Source organism: Terrapene carolina, unplaced genomic scaffold (assembly GCF_002925995.2).
Source record: "Terrapene carolina triunguis isolate 2854851 unplaced genomic scaffold, T_m_triunguis-2.0 Scaffold120, whole genome shotgun sequence".
Taxonomy (NCBI): domain Eukaryota; kingdom Metazoa; phylum Chordata; order Testudines; family Emydidae; genus Terrapene; species Terrapene triunguis.
In genome coordinates this window covers 12,235,465-12,245,880 of record NW_020664471.1, presented here as the reverse complement: position 1 = coordinate 12,245,880, position 10,416 = coordinate 12,235,465, and the positions used below count along the sequence as shown (strand labels likewise).

General features: G+C 38.4%; 1 protein-coding gene across 1 annotated transcript in view; it reads right to left on the bottom strand.

Annotated features, from left to right (window-relative positions):
• Positions 1-10,416, bottom strand: part of ASB3 (ankyrin repeat and SOCS box containing 3) — a 115,313-nt gene that overhangs the window by 101,959 nt on the left and 2,938 nt on the right. The window lies entirely within an intron of this gene.

Sequence of the window (10,416 nt, the reverse complement as noted above, 5' to 3'; positions counted from 1 at the left end):
TTCATGGTGTCAAACCCTTAGAAACAAAAATACGGTACACTGACACAAATAAGCCATACCGTATCAGTGCCTCATTTCTTTTATTTTAAAATTACTGTAAACAAAAATAAACCTAAACTGTTAAAGTAACTGAGGATATGACTTGAATCCGCAATATAGCAAGAATGTTCTGAAACTCCCATCTTTAATCACTGTTTGCCTTCATATGCCTGCATAAATCCCACTGAAAATCAAGGGGATTTTTCAAACTTTTGAGGGCAAAATTTGGCCTAACTATTGCAATACAGAGGCATAAGGAGTTTCCGTCCCAACTATGAATTTTCTTGCTTCTCAGAGTTTAAGTTATTTTCTTTAATCCTTTAACAAAGCGTATTTTTGTATTTTAATATATAAAAGGTCCTCTTTGAAATGTATTGTAGTACCACATCATGCAGCAAGAGTATTTATGTATGTTCAATAATCACATGAAAATCTGTCTTATTTTCCATCAGTAACAGCACAAACATTACATGATTTATGTTTGTACACACAGGTAGTCTTTTCCTCTTTTCCTTTCAGTTTTATATTTGTAGCTGGCCAAAAAAAAGTCAAGTCCTCAAAATGACGGATTGCTATAAATTTATACTTTTCCACCTATAGAAAACAAATTGTAAACTGAATGTTACAAAATGACATTCAAGTCAGACACTTACATAAATAGGCTGCAGTACATAAAATACATTAAAACAGTTGATTTAAAACATGAAACAAAGCTTTTGCATTTCTGACCAGGATTGTAATTTTAGTCACCATATTTCTGGCATCTATCAAAGGAATGTAGATCTAGGAAGCACAAGTCTACCTGTTAAATTTTCAAAAGCTACTAATGACAGAAGAACAAAAGTAGAGGTTAATGCTTTAATTCTACTATATTAGGAGTACATAAGATATCAAACTTGATGGACCAGTCTAATCAGACGAACAGGGGATTTGCCTCATATCATATATACTGAGGACCTATTCTCCCATTAATACTTCAGTTTTTTGCTAATTTATGAGAAATAGATCCTATTAGTTTCAAAGGTCTTTATTCTCCATTATGTCTCACTGATGCAAGATTGAAATAACAGAGCTGAGAATCAGGCCCAGTAAATTCAGCTGGACAGTAAGGCTAAGTATAGGATCAGAATATTCAGACTTCAGTAGCTAATGTTAGCCACCTAAATAAAGTGACCAAATTTTAAAAGGTGATGCATGTCCACTAACTCCAATGGGAGCCTCTGAAAAATCCAGTCGCTTATGGTGCCTGAAGATGGATTTAGGATTTTAGGCATCAAAGTTTGAAAATGTTTACCTACATCAATGTATCAAGATCCTTTAAAAAAATTATTCCCTTTGACATGGAGAATAAATACTCACAAAATGTTAATTGGATACTTTAATGTTCCAGAAATGTTATGTAAACACTGCAAAGGGATACTGATTTTTGTTTTCAAAAAGGCCAGCAGTTCCTTTCCTGTGCATACCTGGGCTTTGAATACACGGTTGTAAATTTAAAGCGTACATCAGATGGAGTTGTAAAATCTATGCATTTTCATTAATTTTTCTCTCTTCAGTCAAAGGCTTATTTTTGTTTGTCATGAGACGGTGGGGGAAGTGTATAAACCCCTTTATCAGTTCAAGAACTCCCTAATCACATCAATGATGATACTCTTAAATATTATGCTTATTTAAGCACTAGTGTCGGGGCATTGGGATTCTGTATGGCTCTAAGTTTGGTAATTTAATTTTATTCATCTCCAAAACACTGTTGGTTCAATCTCTTTTCCAGATTCATAATAGTTGCAATAATACCTGTAATGATACATTCCATTTTGTGCATATAACTTCAGTACAATAAAATGCATCGCGTATTTATTTAATGGTGTTGGAGAGAGATTTTCAGAAATTTTACCTTCGTATTTAAGAACAGACTCAACTATGAGGGACATTTTCAAAATACCTGAATATTATGACAATAAATGCTTTGGTTATGATACTTACTTCCTTTTGTAAAGCATTTTGAGATCTGCTAATAGAATGTGCCATATAAGAACTAGGTATTATGATGTTCATAGGAAACAGTCAGATTATCAATGTCAACATACTAGTTAAAGCACTGGAGTTAAAGCTCTCTTTTCCCTTTGCTGCATGGGAGTTAGAAACAATACACTTAGGGAAGAAGACACACTCAATGCTATGCCTCACGATTGCTTTCAAAACAAGGTCCATTACATGGAGCTGAATATGTGATCAGCTCAATTCTTTACCACAAGCTATTTTATATATATCTTCTGTACATTATGTGCTTGATATTTTTTCCTTTTGGTTAATGTTGTGTCTAATTTTTGTGACAAAGTTAGAGATTCTAATCCTATCCTAAATATGTTTGTATTTTAAAAAACAAACAAAAAAACACGAATCTACCTCTAAACTTCTTTCCAAAACAATGACTGAGGAGACAGCATAAAGGTCTAATCCCAAAATGGTCACCTAAACCCTTCATCCCTGTGAAACTGATTAAACAAATACTGTGCAGTTTGTGTAGAACAACAGTCTTATCTGATGTGCATGGTCCTTTTGTAAGAGGAGCTTGCCCTGCTATTGGTCAAGACCATCCCCTAGCATTGTACTTGGGGAGCTCTAAAATAAAAGGTGTTATATAAATTTAAGTTATTTTGTAAAAATTCAAATGAGCACAGGAACTGCAATGACAACAGAACTCACCTTTATTTGTGCTGCAAAGTGAAGTAAAGTTAGAAGGCAGCGTGTTATATAAGGATAAGCCTTTTCTATGCCTGAAATTCTTTAACATGATCACTAAAAATGCCCCACTGGATATAAAGACAGTTATTAAAATGTATAATTACAGAACTAGATGACTATGCAATATAAATCTTTAACCTGAAACTGCAATATTATATTTTTTCCATCTTCTCAGACTATTAACTTTTAACAGAGAGGTGCCTCACATCTACCTTTGCTGGTGTCAGAGAAACCAGAAAACTCTGCTCCAATTTACTTGTAAATTTGCCCTGCTTGTTATGAGGAAAAATATGAAAAAGCAGAAAAGATCTGCAGTTATGAGATTCTTTATACTTCCCTAATAACAAATTCATTTTCTTGCTTTCTTCTTTCAACTTCTTCCCTGCCTCACATTTCCTGCAGATGAACAGGAAACAACGCAGATAAAAGCTAGGTGAGCAGATAACTGAAGAGACAGTGAAGTCATTAGGTTCTTTCATTTACTCAAGATCATATTGCCTTCCACACACAAGTACAACACACACACACCCCTTGAGGATAGTAGGAATTATGTATATGAACCATTATTATTACTAATTATCTGTATTATCATAGCACCTAGGAGTCAGCGAAAGCAGAAAAGAGACAAAAAGATGAATATTACAAGGCAACAGTGTGATTATACTGGTTGGTATGATACCTAGTGGTCTCAAAACACCAGTGGCCTAAGCATTGTCAAGTTTTTTGTAGGCATCATGGCAAAGAGTTTAAGGAGGGGTTTGAAGGAGAACAATGAAGTGGCTTAGCAGATGTTTGTAGGGCGTTCCTCCCACACGAGGGGCAGCACAGGAGAAAACATGAAGATGTTTGTTTGAAAATTTAACAAGTGGGCAATGGAGGCTGTCATCATGGGCAATTGTAAGCAGGAGTCAAGTTCTTAATACTAAATGAGAGAGGATAGGTAGGCCGTGAAGGGCCTGGAATGCAATGACAAATAGTATAGTTTGATGCAATTGAGAAAAGGGAAGTGCGATGGAGGGATGCAAAAGAGAGGTGATGTAGTGAGAGTGCAGAAGCATTCTGAATGGATGTAAGTGGGGCAAGATTGCATTTGTCAAGGCCAGAGAAAAGTAGGTAGCAGTAATTGAGGCTCAAGATGAGAGCCCAGACAAGAATTTTAGCTGCATGGATGGACAGGAAAGGCCATATCGTAGAGAGGTTATGCAGAAAGAATCTGCAAGACTTGGACATCGGCTGGGTGTGAGGACCTAGAGAGAAGTCCCAGTCGAAGAGAACACCCAGGTTTACAGGCCCGACAGGCAGGATGGTGGTGTCGTCCAGGAAGGGCTTGCAGGGGGTGGGGAGAGAGATTAAGAGCTCTGTTTTAGCCACATTGAGCTTGAGCTAACAGCTACACATCCAAAGAAGATGTAGAGAGACAGGCTGAGACTTTAGCTTGGACAGAAGCTGACAAGTCTGGAGCAGGTAGGTAGATCTGCAAGTACTCTGCACAGAAATACACCTCTAACTTGATATAACGCTGTCCTTGGGAGCCAAAAAATCTTACCGCGCTATAGGTGAAACTGCGTTATATTGAACTTGCTTGGATCCACCCGAGTGCGTAGCCCCGCCCCCCTGGAGCACTGCTTTACCGTGTTATATCGGGTCGCGTTATATCGAGGTAGAGGTGTAGTAGTTGAATTTGTTTTCAGATGAGGTTAACAAACAAACAAGATGTGGAGGGAGAAGAGATGGGGACCAAGGACAGAGCTATGTGGCAGGATGAGGAGGAATCCCCCAAAGGACATAATGAAGGAGCAATCAAAGTGGCCCTTAAACTTCTTTACACACACACACACACACACACACACACACACACACACACCAACCAACCAACCATTTAGGCTTAAGATCATTATGCAAGGGGCAATTACTGAAGTTGGGAAGATCCAACTTTTTAAGGGCAAGCATGAAGAAAATCTGGAAAACAGCAATGGTTTATTAACTAAGGGGGGGGGGGGGAAGAGAACATTTTTATAAAGACTTCAGTGCCCATGTACCCTTTCCTCAACTCTTCCCATATTCTCATTTTTATTCCCTGTATTTTCTCTTATTATAAGTGTATATAAAGGCTCTTACTAACTAGAAGCTGACAATCTGATGAAGGTCTGTTTTAGGCAGGGTTGACTAATAATCTAGTTGGACCATGCAGAAGAATGTAGTGTTCAATATTCCTTAAGCACCCATAAAAATGTAGAAACTGAGAAGCAATGAAATTAGCATACTCAAACACATGTTTCTCATTAAAAACATAGAACTACGCGCTCTGAGAGTTGAGAGATGTAGCACTGCAACCAGTAGAACTGTTGGCGTAAATCTTAAAAGGTGGCACTCCTACTATCAATCCTACAGACGTACACTTCAAATCTAAACAAAATAGGTTGCTTCCCCTTGCAAATGTATTACATGTTGAAAAAGTTAACCTGAAATATGAAAGGATGAATGATACCCTTCTGAACTTTACTTAAAATAGCTTGAACAATTTACCGTCTTTGTGTAGTAAAGAACACCTTAGGTCAATATTACTTCGTTTTAAAAGCTAGAGCATCACAGCCTAAAAATAGTCACGTCATGCTGTCCTTCAGCACCAATAGCTGATAACACTGTCATTCAGTACAACATCATGTCATCAGTTTAATGAAATCAGATCTGCATCCCTTCCAATTCCATCCATCCTTTCTTAACTTCTGGTGAAAAACTTACATAGCCAGTGTGTGGGTCTAAGCTCCACTCATAAGGCAAGAGGCAGAGAAGGGAGGCTGAGAAATTAAATGCAGCAGCTCTCCCACCAGGACCGTTTGCCTAGTGCTTTCTGTTTTGTCTGATGATGTAGGTGTATGCTCGCATGACGGGGAGGGATAGCTCACTGGTTTGAGCATTGGCCTGCTAAACCCAGGGTTGTGAGTTCAATCCTTGAGGGGGCCATTTAGGGATCTAGGGCAAAAATCCATCTGGGGATTAGTCTGCTTTGAGCAGGGGGTTGGACTAGATGACCTCCTGAGGTCTAGATGACCCCTGATATTCTATGATTCCACTCACAGTACTGCAGGGTCCCAGATATCAGAACAGTGAGCTGCACAGCTTTAGGAGTAACAGGTTGTGAAGAACCTGGGACATTCAAATATCTTAGCTCCTGAAATTGTGATTATGATTCAGTAATTATGATTTCCTGACTTAGTTTAAAACTGTTTGTAAATCCCTGTAATCCAAAAGAGAACAAAATATGTATTTCTGTAATACAAGTGACTATAAATGAATGAGAGGGACAAAATTTCAAAACAGGTAGAAGTCCTCATGCAAAAACGTACACACAATTATGCCTACAAATGTGGGTATACAATTAGAGGAAGGAATTTGAATATCCTGTTGTCGGAAAAGAAGTGTGTGCATGCATTTTTGTCTGCAGATTTCAGGTCTTTTTAGAAATGTAACCCTTAAACACTTATTGTAAATGTTTTTTAATAAGTTTTTCAAAATTCACTTAGAATAATTTCCCAGTCATTCTAAATTCCCATTTATGAAAGATACAACTCAACTGCATCTTTCTTTTCCCTCAAGAGAAGTGAGTGCTACAAAACAATTATATTTGTTAATTTAATCTCTACTAGACAATTTCTTAATTTGAGGACTCTAGCTGACTTCCTCTTTCATCTTCCTTTATTGTCAGATACTATATTTGGTTAACCTGTTTATGTGCATCTTCCATCTAAACACTGACCCTTCCTAATTTTGAGGTTCTTAATGCTGTTTCCCTTTCAGTTTAACTCTCACCAAGACTACGTGCTCACCTGCTCACAAAAGCTGTAGAGCTCTAACTATATGGATGTAGTTAAAGTGGGTGAAGTGAACGCAGTTATACTGAGATAAATGTGCTTGTACCATTACTCCTTATTTTCATGTGGGAAGGAAAATAAGCTACATTGGTATAAGGCACCTTTACATCAGTTTAACTGAGTCCATACTAGGATTTGTACCAATATATAACTATTTTGGTAAAAATTCACACTTGTATCTGAAATATTTATACCAGTATAACTTTCAAGTTCAGACCAGACTTGACTGCTAATGAGGTATAAAATGTTACAATTAACATGCGGAAACATTTTGCATTTATTTTGCACTGGTGTAAATGATTGTGGAGGGCAATGATGAACGAGACACTAGTCAGATCATAAGAGGCAATATACCCAGTATTTTTATTTTATTTCTATAGTTACAATGCACAAATACAAAATTCTCTTTTTTAAAAAGAAAAACTCTTGCTAGAATATACCAAGAGAAAATTTAACATCAGCAACGCCTCCTGTGACAAATTGTCAGAGCTGCATGGGATCACTCTCTAAACAAGAAATAAGATTCCTGAATGCTGACCGAATTGGAAGAGATTTTACATTACAATGTGTCAGGTAAGGGGCTAAAAACTTTAGGCTGGGGATGTCCAAGAGTCCAGTCTATGGACCTGTGAATTTTAGGCCAGCAGAGCTGTGAGAATCAGATAGGAACGTTACTGCATTCTCCCTCAGCTATTCTCAGTGATGTGCACAAAACAATGTTATATTCTCAGCGAAAATTGGGGCCTTGGCTGCATTTACAGCTGCCTCTGTTGTACAAGATGGACTATAAAGTGGGAGGGCTATGGGTGGAAATCATAGCCCTCAGACCAGCTTGTCATTGCCCCAGGTTGGGAAGAATCCTCATCATATACCCTTGGTGATGATTCAGGAAAAACCCATGCCTGGATAGTTCAGTGAATTGGCCATATTGACAGGTCCTTTCAACACTAAATCAAAAGTCTATAATAAGATTTGTAGTAAGTACAAGTTTCCACATGACAGTTGTTTGGTGCATTACACAAATCAGATTTATCATGTTTTCAGTGGACATATAGCTAAAAATTATCCTCATAATGCCTATCACTGCTGGCCAGTTCTGCACACAGTCTAAAAATCAAACAGAAATGGAAACTGAACTTAGCTCTCTCTACAGTGGTCTTAAAACAGAGTTGAGGAACATAATCAAGGCTGCGTGAGGAAAAACACTCTAATTGCTTATGATCTATCTGTTCTGTGGTTAGGGGACTTTGGTTTCCAGTATTGGCAGGCTGGCACCTTGTAGACGGGAGGTATGCACTTTTTAAAAGTTTAATTTTTAGCAAGCAAGAAAGGGTTCATAATGTTAGAGCTACTGAGGCCTCCTTCCTGTATGATTTTTCTGTTTTTCTACCCTCATTCTTAACTACTACTAGCAACTTTTCCATGAAAATACCTTTAAAAGTTTATCTCCTCTTGCTTAGTCCTCACCTAAGGTCACAATCATAAGAACATAAGAATGGCCGTACTGGGTCAGACCAAAGATCCATCCAGCCCAGTATCCTGTCTACCGACAGTGGCCAAAGCCAGGCGCCCCAGAGGGCGTGAACCTAACAGGTAATGATCAAGTGATCTCTCTCCTACCATCCATCTCCACCCTCTGACAAACAGAGGCTAGGGACACCACTCCTTAACCATCCTGGCTAATAGCCATTAATGGACTTAACCTCCATGAATTTATCCAGTTCTCTTTTAAACCCTGTTATAGTCCTAGCCTTCACAACCTCCTCAGGCAAGGAGTTCCACAAGTTGACTGTGCGCTGTGTGAAGAAGAACTTCCTTTTATTTGTTTTAAACCTGCTGCCCATTAATTTCATTTGGTGGCCCCTAGTTCTTATATTATGGGAACAAGTAAATAACTTTTCCTTATTCACTTTCTCCACATCACTCATGATTTTATATACCTCTATCATATCCCCCCTTAGTCTCCTCTTTTCCAAGCTGAAAAGTCCTAGCCTCTAATATCTCCTCACATGGAACTCATTCCAAACCCCTAGTCATTTTAGTTGCCCTCTCTAAACCTTTTCTAATGCCAGTATATCTTTTTTGAGATGAGACCACATCTGTATGCAGTATTCAAGATGTGGGTGTACCATGGATTTATATAAGGGCAATAAGATATTCTCCATCTTATTCTCTATCCCTTTTTTTAATGATTCCTAATATCCTGTTTGCTTTTTTGACTGCCGCTGCACACTGCGTGGACGTCTTCAGAGAACTATCCATGATGACTCCAAAATCTTTTTCCTGATTAGCTGTAGCTAAATTAGCCCCCAATCATATTTTATGTATAGTTGGGGTTATTTTTCCCCAATGTGCATTACTTTACATTTATCCACATTAAATTTCATTTCCCATTTTGTTGCCCAATAACTTAGTTTTGTGAGATCTTTTTGAAGTTCTTCACAGTCTGCTTTGGTCTTAACTATCTTAAGCAGTTTAGTATCATCTGCAAACTTTGCCACCTCACTTTTTATTCCTTTCTTCAGATCATTTATGAATAAGTTGAATAGGATTGGTCCTAGGACTGATCCTTGGGGAACACCACTAGTTACCCCCTCTCCATTCTGAAAATTTACCATTTATTCCTACCCTTTGTTCCCTGTCTTTTAAACCAGTTTTCAATCCATGAAAGGATCTTCCCTCTTATCCCATGACAACTTAGTTTACGTAAGAGCCTTTGGTGAGGGACCTTGTCAAAGCTTTCTGGAAATCAAAGTACACTATGTCCACTGGATCCCCCCGTCCACATGTTTGCTGACCCCTTCAAAGAACTCTAAAAGGAAACCATGTCTTACTAATCTATTACAGAAACCATGTTGACTTTTGCCCAACAATCTTCTGCATATGACATTAACCACCTTCACAGCAACTGGCTATGACGTGTTTCATTTAGTGGGCTGTTGTCTTCCTCTTTCCCCCTCTCTATAGGCATTCCCCGAGGCTCTGTCCTTGGCTACCTCCTCTTCTACAAGCATAGCTTTGACTATCATCTTATATAAGTGACTCACCAGTCTACCTTTCTATCTCATCTTCCTCTATTCACTCTAGCATCTTATCTTGATATCTCGTCATTCATATACAGCTCATCAGTGAAAACTCAACAAAGCCAAAACAGCCACCTTCCACCATCCCTTCTCCCCCTCCTTTAACACTGTGGAAATCACCATCATCGTTCTTGTTGCTCAGGACCATAATCTGCACGAGACCTTTGCCTCAACTCTCTCTCTAGACCCACACATTCAGGCCATATCTAAATCTGGCTGCTTCTTTCTATACAGCATCTTTGAGATCTGGCCTTTCCCCTCTCTCCGCACATCTAAAACTCCGATTCAAATCTTCATCATTTTGCAACCAAACTACTATAACCTCTTCCCTTTCGGGCCTGACTCCCCTCAAACTTGCTCCCCTCAAGTCCATTCAAAATCTGCTCCTAAGATAGTCTTCCTGGCTCCTCAACCTGACATCAACCCCTCTTTAGATCCTTCCCCTTCACTTCCACATCAAACACAGGCTTCTTTTCTGTACTTTTAAGGCCTTTCACAATGAAGGGCTTGCCTACACTAAAAAGTACACCAGTATAGTTAAAGCAGTACAACCTCCTTAGTGTAGATGCAGTTATATCAGTAAAAAGTTGCTAGAGAGATAGAGAGAGAGAGTATGCACACATGCTATTCCTGTATGGGAAAGGAATAAAATATACCAGTATAAATCACCTTTATAA